This window comes from Canis lupus, chromosome 38 (genome assembly GCF_003254725.2).
Source record: "Canis lupus dingo isolate Sandy chromosome 38, ASM325472v2, whole genome shotgun sequence".
Classification (NCBI taxonomy): Eukaryota; Metazoa; Chordata; class Mammalia; order Carnivora; family Canidae; genus Canis; species Canis lupus.
In genome coordinates this window covers 13,790,581-13,804,019 of record NC_064280.1, presented here as the reverse complement: position 1 = coordinate 13,804,019, position 13,439 = coordinate 13,790,581, and positions in this window count along the sequence as shown.

Genomic DNA, 13,439 nt, shown 5'->3' with positions numbered 1-13,439 from the left:
GATTTATAAGGACTTATACAATATTGTGTGATATTAACAGTAGTGATAGAATTGCTTTGGGTATGATAAGCAGGCACTTAATAAATCTTTTATTGACTACATTTTTCCAAATTAATTATTTAAATCTCAGGATATGGAAGAAATCAAGGCATATATGTTGCTTTATATTAAAAAAGATACTGCTTTTTCAGAATTGCCTCACAATTCATAGATCCTTTGGCTGGAAATAGAAAACAAAGAGAAAGAAAGAGACTGAGATTGACACTGATGTTGAAATTAAAAGAATTTTTTCTTTTTTTTTTTTTATTTTTGAGAGAGTCCCTCTCACAAAAATAGGGATGCACATGTGTGGGCGTCAGGGATAGGGGCAGAGGGAGAGGGAGACAGAGAATCTTAAGAGTGGCCCATGCCTCCCACGAGCTGATACAGTGGAGCTCCATCTCACCACCCTGAGATCATAACCCAAGCCATAATCAAGAGTTGGACCCTCAACCGACTGAGCCACCCAGGTGTGCCTTTCTTTTCTTTTCTTTTCTTTTCTTTTCTTTTCTTTTCTTTTCTTTTCTTTTCTTTGTTTTTATTTGGGGAGAGAGAGAGTGTGAGTACAAGCCAAGGGGAGAGGGACAAGTAGGTTCCTCATAGAACAGGGAGCTTGATGGAGAACTTGGACCCTGAGATCATGACCTGAGCCAAAGGCAGACACATGACTGAGCCACCCAGGTACCCCTCTTTTTTCTTTTAAAATATAACATATAATTTTGCCTAAAGAAAAGCACATGAAAAGCTAATGGATATACCTATTCTGTTTACTTACAAACTCATTCTTTTTATTTCAGGATTTCTGAGGTCCTTTCATTGGTACAGGTATTAGGACCCAAACAGTAGCAGGACTCAAATTCCATATAAAATATGCTAGATTTGAAAATTTTAATATTATTTTCAGAAAAATTTAATAAGTGCTTTTGGCTTAAGAACATAAAATCGCTGCTTAATTATTATGAAGAAAATTTCAGAAGAGTAAGAATACTATTCCGACTTTTCCAAAACATCTGCAGTGATATGGGGCTATCCTAAATATTATAAGAATTTCATCATATCATTTTCACTTACATATGCCTATGTTTTGTAAACAAGTAAATATATTTTAGGATGTATATATAAACATGAGATAAATATCCTCTCCAGCCTAGTGAACTTGACAGCAATTGGTAAGTACAGCCAATGTCAAATTGTTTCAAGTAAAATATTAACTTACTGATAGAAAAGGAAATAAAAAAAGAATAATAATTTTGAGAGCACTGTGAAGAAGAAAAATATAATATTAGGTTTAGGACTTCCATATTTTTTGATCAAGATCTTTTGCCAACATTAATTAGTATTCACGGTACGTTGGGAGGTAAATATTATCATCTTAATTTTAAATAAAATTGAAGAATAAAGGTTAAGTGGCTTCCCCCAGGCTACGGAGGGATTAGATTTTATTTTTTACAAGGAAAATGAAAACGACTAGTTCATAACAATGTTAAATAACATAGAGAAGAACATAGAAGTCCCTATTTACAATGGTAGGCACCCAGTAGGCTTATTATAAATGTGTGTTGAATTTTTTAATCATTATACTAGTTAAGGAGAAAAAGACCTTAATGTGTCTGCTTCTGTTACCCAGAAAAATATATATATGCACATATAGTTACAGTTTTTACTCATGTAGTTAGTTACTGATTAGAAGAATTAGAAAACATTTGAATGCATAAACTTATTTGTTCTTTTGTCTTTTGAGTTAGCCTCTTTCTTGGAGAGAAGAAGGCAGATGTTAGGTTTTTCAACTTCTCCATAGAATGAGATTATAGATTCTCTTTAGTACCTAATGACACTCATGTTGATATCAAACTGTGTGGCAAATTTAATCAGGTCAATAAAGAATTCAGTAAATCATTAATAGGCTTTCTAGATCTAATACCATCCCCTAAATGGCCTGTTTTTTTTTTTTTCTTCTTAATCCAATTGGCTGAAATTCTATCTAAATTTATTAAGGGTTCTAGTGTCATGTTGGAATAGTCTCGATGTCAGGTGGTTTTTCCTTAAAGCTACCCTACATCTACACTACATTCTTTGATTATTATCAAATATTAATAATAAATATTATTATTCTTGATTATTAAAAGATCCTAGTGTTTTTTGGTCACTGTTGGACACACACTGAGGGCCAAGGCTCACTTTCCTGCTTTCTTTCATAGTAAACAAAGATTGCTTCAGCTGTGTTGTCATATGAAGGAAATGAAAAGTCATAACAATTCTCCACCCCCCTCCTCCAAAAGAGAGAAGTCCAGTGGTCTCTGGTAAATAAATTGAACTTCTCCAGGTAATTCTGTAAAGCTAGCCACAGTATTAGTGATAAATACATTCAAAGAGAAAGCTGAATGAATTCTTTGATAAAAATTCCTTTATCAAATTAAACTTCTAAAGATCACTTAATATCAATGCCACATTTTGCTACTATTCATTAATGCCCTGAGATATTTCAGTTTATGGTCGAATAAAACAACTCAAAAGCAGAGCACGTCAGTTCTTGGCACATATGATGTACAGAATGGCTGGAAAGAGATTATTTTTTTCTCTGATTATTAGCGAAAGCTCATGTTGGAGATTTTTGCCTTTAGTCAGTTATTTTGTGAGCTGTCATGTTTACTAGAAAAAGGTGAGTTGGCCTCAGAACTGACACAACATCTGCTCTCTAGTGTGTTCATTACTATTGCCGCACGACAATGGCACCTCAAAACTTAGAGGCTTCAAGCAACAGCCATTTATTTATGTTGCGTAGGTTAGGAATTCAGGCAGGTTTCAGCTGGGCAATTCTTCTGGTCCTCATCTGATTGATGAAGATCATCAATTTAGAGAAACTTAGCTGGGACATAGGTTTGCCTGGAAGATCCACAACAGCTTCCTTCCTATACCTGGCACCTTGGTGTGGGGTGGGGAGGCTGGGAGACTGGGCATAGCTGGGGGGCTATCAGCCAGGGTACCCCATGTGGCCTCCTTAGCATGACAATCCCTAAGTAGTGAGGCAAGACAACTGGATTTTCCCAGAGCATGTGTCCCAAGAGAACCAGGAGAAACTGCATGGCCTTTCTGACATAGCCTTCAAAATCGAATGGTTTCACATCCACTCTGTGCATTGGTTAAAAGCAAGTTCTAGGTTCAGCCCAGATTCAAGGAGAAGGGAATTAGACCTCAACTCTGCATGGGAAAGCTGTGAGTGAATCAGTGGCCATTTTTCCAAAACTATTATCAAGGGACCCCTGGGGGGCTCAGTTGGTTAAGCATGTGCCTTTGGCTCCAGTCATGATTCCGGGGTCCTGGGATTGAGCCCCACATCGGGGTCCCTGCTCATTGGGGAGTCTGCTTGTCTCTCTCCTTCTGCCCTGCCCCTCTGCTTGTGTTCTCTCTCTCTCTCTTTCAAATAAATAAATAAAGTATTTTTTTAATTAGGAAAAAAATAAAACTGCTGTAAACATGAAAGGGCAATACTGGGAACATAAAAGAGGTTATAATTTCATGCAAATCCACATGCCATTTTATTTACAAAGAACAGATAGAAATAAACTATATATCCCTTGATCTTAATTTAAAATGAACAAAATAGTGCAAACTGAGACCACAGTTAGATCACAGTCACTAAATGAATAGAAGGGAAGAACTTTCCCGCCTTTTCCACCTGGACATATGTGGACTCTGGAGGGGAAGGTGCCTATGGACACTGTGACGTGGTAAGAGAGAAAAAGTTTTCTTCATGACATCATTGGCACCATCAGAGTTTGTCCTGTGATATCAGATGGCCTGTTACCCTGATATGTTTGGTATCTTGAGTTGCCTGAACTTATTTAGGGCTGCACTAAGATAGTTTTTTAAAATATGATTTTATTGATTTATTCATGAAAGACAGAGAGAGAGGCAGAGACACAGGCAGAGGGAGAAGCAGGCTTCTCACAGAAAGCCTGATGTGGGACTCGATCCCAGGACTTGGTTCACATCCTGAGCCAAAGGCAGATGCTCAACTGCTGAGCCATCCAGGGGTCCCTAAGACAGTTTTTATATGGAAAATAGGTCCAATACTAAGATTTTAAGCTCTTTTCCAATATTGATTTTTGTTACTTAGGAGAGAAAGAAATCAATGATATATTCTTTTAAAAAAATATTTTATTAAAAAAAATATTTTATTTATTTATTCATAAGAGACATACAGAGATAAGCAGAGACATAGGCAGAGGGAGAAGCAGGCTCCCCACAGGGAGCCCAATGCGGGACTCAATCCTGGATCCCAGGATCAGGACCTGAGCTGAAGGCAGACGCTCAACCGCTGAGCCACCCAGGCGTCCCTCAATGATACATTCTTTAATTTGTTTTTTCAAAGTTTTATTACAAACATAATCTACATGTATTCAAACATAAAGATAAGTTTAAAGAATTACATAGTAAAAAAAAAATAGACATTACCTCAAATGTCTTATCCTTTCAGACTTTAGATACAATACAATCTGCATCCAAGGACTTTAGAACACTTAGCACTCACGTCACTGTTTTCAAGGAATTTATTTAAAATTCATTACAAGTGTGAAAATATCAAATGTCCTACCTACGGAGTATCTACAAGTAACATTTTGCTATACTTGCCTTTTTCTTTAGATGCATTTCAAAGTAAGCTGTTGATGTTGATACATATTATCTTCTTGGGTGTATTTGATTTAATTTTTAAATTTTTAAAAATGTTTTTAAGAAATTCTTTAAAAATTTTTTAAAAAGATTTTGCTTATTTATTTGAGAGAGAGAGAGCAAGTGAGAGTACAGCAGTGGGGAGGGGCAGAGGCAGAGGGAGAAGCAGGCTCCCCATTGAGCAGGGAGCCTGTTGAGGGGCTTGATCCCAGGACCCGGAGACCATGACCTGATTCTTGGACTTATTTTAAATGTTCATCTCGGTACAAGAGCAAACTATAAGAACATTATTTCCAGAACTGAATGTAACCCAAAGGAGGTTTCAGATTTTGCTGGCTGATACGCTCAAGGTGAAACACTAACCCTTCCTGTTTTCGAATACGATATGCATGTTCATTTTGTATCTGACAAAACATCAAAAATAATTTACATTAAGAAATTAAAGTCATTTTTCTAGTTCAAGTTAATGATAATATCCACATCGATCTGATAAAGTCACTTGTTCAATTTCCAATAATCTATAATTATTAAGAATTTTTTAGTTTAGGAATAAAAATAGTAAAAAAAGAAAGTTAAAAATTAAGAAACAGAACCAGCTGGTTATGAAGGCTGCCCCGTGGTGCAAGCCTTTGTTGCATTCCAGCATAGAGAACGTGGCTGAGGATTACAAACAGTATTAAAGTTCCAAATGATAGAAAGTTCTTACTCCCTTTTAATTGTGCTCATAGGTTTTGATATTTTCACACTTGTAATGAATTTTAAAATAAATTCCTTGAAAATAGTGACGTGTGTGCTAAGTGTTCTTAAGTCCTTGGATGCATCTTGTAAAATATCTAAAGCCTGAAAGGATAAGACATTTGACGTAATTGCTTAAGAGTTATTAATTCAGGAAAGTTATAGGAACGTGGTCCCACTGACATATGGGCTCAGATTCCACATTGGCAATTGTATGTATCAGGATATCTCATCATCACAAAACTAGCTTTTAAGGAATAATGGAGGCTTGCAAATGTGAACATCTGCTTCTTTATTTTATGCTTACAGAAGAGAATATTTAGAGAAATGAAGGAGAAATAAAGTCTTTCTCCTCTCTCTCTCCATCCCTGTTTCTAGCTATAAAAAGTATGCCCCATGGAATTTTCTACCTTAGTGGTTAAGTGGACTCATAGAAAAAATTATCCGATTATACCCAAGGACCCAAGATGCCCACACTCAATAAGAACATTTAAAAAATTCTTAGCTAATAATATGACCTGACCATCTTGACAAAATGGTCTATTAAGTAAACTAAGTTAAAAAAATTGAGAACACACTATATATGTATTAGTCATATCTACATATATAGAGATTTCTTTATCTCTCTATAGGATCTGTATATATACACAGATTATTTTATTAATTATTAATTATTATATATTAATTATATATATACAGATTGTCTCATAAAGCCAATACTCCATTCAAAATAATTGAGAAGTGTTTCAGTCTTTTAAATATTATGAATAAGTGTCCCAACTTTGCTTCATTTTGCTAAGTGGACTTGATTATTATGGTCAAGTTGCTAAATTCTCAGGTGACCCGGGCAGGTGCACTCACATGATGGTTTCAGTAATGTGAGAGAAACCTTTAATTGCTATGGGTAAAATCTGTTGCCATAGCATTCACGTCCTTTTTAAAGAACTATCTAGATTTCACCCTCAAGCATTTCTCTTCTAGATCAACATGGATCACAGGCAAATTGGGAAACACTCAGGTCAAATTTCCTTTATTTACACACACACACACACACACACACACAAGCTACATCTTCTGTCTTTCAGTGCAAGCACATAGACACCTTAATAACCTTAAAAACATCAAATTCTGCCAATATATAATTTTTAGAATATGGCATATCGATTCTGACTTAAAAGAATAATATTACATAATATAAATTTATATTAATCTGTGTCCAATGAAAAGTATCGAATAGGAATTATGGTTTTTGCACAAAAAGCACTTCAAGGGTTAAATTAATAGCACAGTGGCTTTAAATCCTCGCTTAAAATATGCCCCTTCTTAAGGGAGGAAAAAAAGAAAGAAAAATGATGGGTATTCACATGATTGACAACCTTTCCAAATAGAAGTGTTGCTATAATTAAGTAATAATGTATGAGTGAGTGTACATTATGACAAATTGGAAGCTTGGTTGATTAGATTGAGCATATAAGCTGTCAGTATAATTATCATATTTTAATCATTTTTCTCCATTTTTTATAACAGCATTGTCTTCAGCCTCACTTGGTGCTTATTAGATTGATATTCTAAGAGGAATTGTACAACATAAAACATGTCCTTAAACAGGATGAACTTTAGATAAGGCTTTAGTTATGTCTATAAACATTTATAATGATTGCTGTTATGTTTCTGTTTCTATCTGCTGTTTTACTTTGTGTAAGAATGAAAATATCTTTTTCAAGATAAAATGGATAAACTTGAGCGTATATGTCTCTGTGAAACACCACTATATTTCAATAGAAGCATATAAAATATTTATTAAAACTGCCTTCAAAATGTGGAGCTTTTTCCTTTCCATTGCCTGTTCTATCACAGACAGATCGCCTAAATGGCTAACTCAACCCTTTAGGCTGAATACTTTGCTTCTATTATTTGGTCTGACTTTCTCTAATCACAAATGTTGAATCTGTGAGCCACACAGGAAAGGAATTTGGGGGGGGAGAAGGGGGGCAGGTAATGGTCCAGCTTCTGCTTACTAAAAGCTGCTCATGCAACCAATAAGAAGGGATTATTAAGGAAAAAGCAAGAAACCAGACACGGCTTAGTACCCAAGTTTTAAATACAAAGCCTGTAAAGGGATTGTGCTGATGTTATGATATAGACATTTAGGAAAGACATCAAGGGACTTGAATATTAGTGTTTATTTCTCTTCCCCAAATCAGGATGCTCACTGGACAGTCCCAGCAATCCATCCTTCCAGCATGGGAAGAAAGGACTCACCAGGCTCTCAGGTCTATATTTTTGTCTTTGTGAGCCACAAGTTAGACTAGTCTGAAACACAAGGTTTGGAGGGTCTATGGACACATTCACTTGGAAGTTGGTAGAGTTTCTTTTCTCCAGTGTTTCAGTGTTTTAAGAGACACACCAGAGTTTTGAGTACAGGCTTCCAACTAGGTATGCCCTTACCTCAAGAGGGTGTGAGCTACAGTATTTTCCCATTTATTCATAAACTTTTACTGAGGCCCCCAAAATGGACCTTGTTAAAGATGTTGGTTGCGTGGAAGTAAATGATATGGTGGTATCACTGCCTTATGGTAAGAGCAGCCCAAACCATTAATGAATCAGTTGACATACAACGAATCCAGAGTCTCAGGAAGTAAGTGGAGAACAGATCAGCCGTCAGGATGCCCAGGTATCCATATTCCCAGGTGGTCTTTCTGCTGTACACAAGTACATTTAAAAAAATTTTTTTGAAGTTATACTGAGAGATTTTGTGTATGTTGATCACAGACTAAATAAAGTTCTGGTATAGTCTCAGGCAAGCAGGCACCTATGGTATGTTATGTGGCACCTACAAGTTGAATTAATTATTAATCATACTCAGGAAGAGATTAACATGGGTACACAGGTTACTGTATGCAGTTGGTAATATTTTTATAAAAGCATAAATTCACAAATTTGAACCCTGGACTGTTAAGGGAAGAGCAGAACTTTAACTCAGAACAAAGGCATATGAGGGAGAAAGAATGATTGACTTGATATTCTCTTTTTTTTTTTTTTTTTTGACTTGATATTCTCTTGATGTCTGCCATGGACTGAATGTTTGTGTCCCATTGAAATTCTTGTGTTAAAATCCTAACTCCCAGTGTGATAGTTCTAGGAGATGGGGCCCTTGGGAGATAATGGAGCCCTCAGGAAGGGGATGACTGTCCTTATAAGAGATGGGAGAGAGCTTTCTCTCTCTCCTCTCCCCAGCCCCATCCTTTCCACCATGTGAGGTTACAATAGGAAGATGGCCATCAGCAAACCAGGAAGAGGGCCCTAACTAGACAACGGATCTTAGACTTTTCAGCCTCCAGAACTCTGAGAAAAAATGTTGCTTAAGCCACCTAGTCCATGGTATTCTGTTACAGCAGTCTGAACTAAGATAACACCTTTTTAAACTTTTGATCTGACTTAACTCTTTTTCAACACCTGAATAAGTTTGATTTCTTTAGCAAAAGCTGTCCAATGATCACATTCTTAATTTTTTTCAGATCTAAGTCCAGGATTTCAAAATAGGAAGGCATCTGGAAAACATGTACCTCTATTTTAGATAGATTTTTAAAAATTTATTTGAGATGGGGTGGGGGAGTAGAGGGGCGGGGGAGGAGAGAGGGAGAAGGAGAAACAGACTCCTTGCTCAGCAGGGAGTCCCACACAGGCTTGATTCCAAGATCCTGGGATCATGACCTTTACTGAAGGCAGATGCTTAACTGACTGAGCCACCCAGGTGCCCTTATCTCCACTTTAATCTGTTGGAGGTTTAGTTTTTCCATCTCTAAAATGGAGATACAAAAAAATAAAAATAAAAATAAAAAATAAAATGGGGATACTTTTATCTATCTCTTACCTATAATTCATGCAAGGTATAGCACAGTCCATGTCTGGGCACACAATAGCCATTCAAGAAATGTTAGTACCATTTTCCCCCCTTTAACATTTAAGGAAACTGAGACCAACAGAGTTTAAATGATTTGAGTAGAACCGGATGGCTAGTATGTATTAGAACCAGAATTGTATACCTTGTGGCTTCTTCCTGAAGTCTCTGTTTCAAAACAGAATTATTTTTAAATGCATATCTATTTTTTTAACCAAGCTCTAGACTTACTTCTCTCATACTTTAGTGATGTTTTAGATGGAAAATCAAATCATATTGCCTCCATTACTAGCTGTGTGGTTTTATGCATATTGCTTACCTATCTATAACTTTGTTTTCTCATCTGCACCACGGGGTAATTCTAGAACGCCTCCCTCTTGAGCTTACTGGAAAGATGACACGAGATCATCCATGCAAAGCACTTGACACATTGCGTGCCACATAGTAAACTCTCAATAAATGTTCTGTGTCTTGCAAAACTTTACTAAGTGCCTGACTCTGTAAGTCAGTACTAGAGACACAAAAATGACACCATTTCTGCTCTTTGCTGGTGCATCATCTCCTGGAGAGTTGTCAAAACAACATGCACCCGGAGTGCAGTGTGTGGTTTGGAACTCGGGCTAAGGCAGTCGGGGAAAGAGAGAGATGTGTGCGGAGCCTCGAGGGACCAGGAGGAGGTGGGTACAGGTGACTTGGGTAGGGAGAAAACAGAACAGATAGGTTGAGGCATGAGAAGGTGGGCAGCTTGTGAGCACTCCAGCTAAGATTTTGGGAAGTCAGAGGTGAGTCATGTGATTTGAGATGCGGGAAAGTGCCATAGTGTGTTGGCCTGATGTATCAGGATGAGGAAGTTTTCTGTTTTGATTTTGAATTATTATTGTTTTTTATTTTATCTCGGGAGCCATGATTTTGAGGGCCTTTGAGAAGGATCACTGACCAGGTTTGGGTTTTAGAAAGATTACTCTGACAGTTTTAGGAAGATGACTCTGTTTGGGAAGAAGACCAAAGCAGAAAATCACCAGAGCTAAGTTCATGTTGCATATTTATGAAGCTTCTTTTAAAGAATGCAATACATATATGAGTTTGTACATAAGATTAAGGTTAACTTCATTGAATGTTCAATAATGAATGAGTGAATCGATTAGCTCACATAATCAGCAAACACTTAATGAGCATATAGTATGTGTGAAGCAGGCCAGGGGTTTGGGCTGCAAAGTTGAGTAGGTCCTCAAAGATCTTTCTATCTGTTTACATGATGAGGCCATCTCACAGACAGAGGCCAGAGAGACAAATGGCTTCTCTGTTACTCAAATTAACCTAAAAAAGCCAGTTAACACAAAAGCTCTCATCCGGGACTATTATCCGAGTCTCAAATAACCTAGTTTTGCAATCTGAGAGCTGTTAGTTACCCACCAATACTTGTCTCCTAAGTGTTTGAGTTTGATGGATTTCAATGTCAAAGAGTCTTTTTCCATCTTTACACAAGGTGTGCTTCTGGTAGAAAACACCAGTTCGTATTATATATCCTGTTAGACCTCATAAGGTGTGGATTAGGTAGGTGTTCAAACGGATTGAGTACGCCACAGATACCCACTAAGTCCTGGAATATTTGGACAAAGATCGAATTGCAAAACTTAGAAAGTACATCTGCTGATATTGTTAAATGAAGCTTGGTCTCCCAATTATATCAGCTTTAACAGGAGCCCAAAATCCAAGAAAGAGAGTTAGTTCCTTACTAGTGGTTTGTGCCTGCCCAAGAATGTCACCCAAGTCCCTGGGGGTTGAATATGCCAGCATTAGGGTGAATGAGACTGATTATTTAGGTCACACAATCAAAAGCATTCCTTAAACATCCTGTCTCCAATGTCCACATTGCATAAAGGTGTACAACTCATTCATCACAAAAACAAAACCAAACAGAACCAAATACAGGTTTTCTACACTCTCCAGCATTCCAGGAACCTTCCAGTGTGATGTCCTCCAGGGCTGGTTTCCATTGGTCAATGCATCGCCATCTTCTGGTGAGGGTCTTAGAAATACTGATTCCTGGCTCCCACCTTGAGAGATTCTAAGTCAGTTAGTCTGCACTAGACTCTAGTAATCTGTGTTTTTAAAAAATAGCATCCCAGATTCATCTGATGACAAGTGTGGTAAGCGCTGCTATATTTTATAGACAAAAATGCCTCTGTAGAGAACCTTATTGAATGACAAGCAAAATTATAATGAACCAGATCAAGTGCCCAGAACTCATGTGAGCATGAACTGGGTCCATCCCACTCTAACAAGGAAAGATTGTATCTAAACAGTATTGTTAGAACAATTGACCGTTTGGGGGTATATATCACTGTCTGGGCACATGCTAAGGGAGAAGACAGGGAAGAAAAGCATTATCATGGGATTCAATATTCTATTATTAGGGCATGGAAGTATTTTTATCTCCTTAAAGAGCTCAAAGCATTACATAATCAGATTTTAAATTGAATAACTCTCCAATGGCACACATTTCAAACCTTGAAGTCATACTAAGGTGGGAAAATGGAACCATTTACTGAGCATCTACTAGGTGGTGGATGCAGCTCTAGGGGCTTCACATTCTAATTAATCCTCACACTCTGAGATAGGATTCATAATCTGTGTTTTGCAGATACAGAAACGAGACACATTTAAGTGGCTGGCCCAAGGCCACACAGCTAGTATTTGGGAGAAGGAATCAGTATTCAAACCAGGGCTGCCTGATGCCAAAGTCCACTTGATCTCTTCTATTCATAAATAGAAGTTTTACTGGGAAAGGAAGTTAATAGTCATTTCATGTGTCTACTCATCCCTCCATAATAATAACAATAACAGCTGTTATTATAAAAAAATGGAAGACAATTCATTATAACATCTAGAAACAATAAGCAAATTGAAAGTAATGGGTATGTCCATGGTCTTGATTGTGGTGGTCAAAATATCAAATCATGCACTTTATTCACAATTTACTATATGTCAATTATTCCCCAATAAAGCTATTAAAGAACCCTTACAACTGCACACCGGTTAAGTTAGTTGGTTGGATAGTTGGAACAATAAGGTCACAATTCTGGTTTAAACTCCTACACAGTCCAGAGGACTTCAGAGTTATCTATTCTTTGTCTTCAGACAAATCTACGTTCTCTTAAACAAAGGTCAATAGGTGAGGCTGAGGCTAGATTAGAAAAATAATTCAAAGAGCACACCTGGGCCCGGTTGCACATCTCCCAGCCTACTTCTGACTTCACGATTAACCTTTCCCATGTGCGTAGACACTGCCTCCGCTGCAGGCTGTCTCTGATTTTTTTCTGCCTTAAAGCTTCCTTCAAGGCCTGCCTCGCACATGCGAGCGTATCTTAAAAGCACAGAAGAATTCTCAATCCCTGAGAAATTCACAACTTTTGTTGGACAGGAACCTGTGGATAAATGCTCGAGCTTTCCTTCTTTGGGAGGGACAGTCCTGAGGCCTATTCTAACATGTCCTACGTGGTGCTGCAGAGGGTCCCCGTGAGATGGAGCCCAGTTGCCCAGAGTGATTGCTAATAGGGTAGCCTGGATGGGCTCTTCCAGTTACGTGACTCGCCTTGCTGCCTCACTCATGCTTCCTAGGATCACTTCCTACATAAGCCACCTGCACTCAGGTCCTCTCAAGGTCAGGTCTCAGAAAAATCAAAGGCAACACTCAGCTCTAATTTTCGTTTTTTTGGTAGATCGTAAAATTATTTACCATTTTAATCAAATAATAGTTCCTGTTTACTTTTGTTGTCCCTTGGTTATGAGGTGACACTGGGACAAAATGGGCAATATTGAGGGCTTTGTCTCTTGGGAGCACATATTGCACATGATTGTGATAAGGCTCAGGTCAGCTTGGTTTAGAATCAGTCACCTTGGCTTATGGCTCTTGTGGTTCATCCAAACCATAGTAAACAGTAAAATTAATATATATTCTTTAATAGTCAATAGTTTGATGTTATGATTTTAAAAAAGGATTAAAAAATGAAGAAGTCCACAAATTACTAACATGAATGTCATCAAACTGTTTCCATAACAATGTTATGGCAGACGCTCAACCACTGAGCCA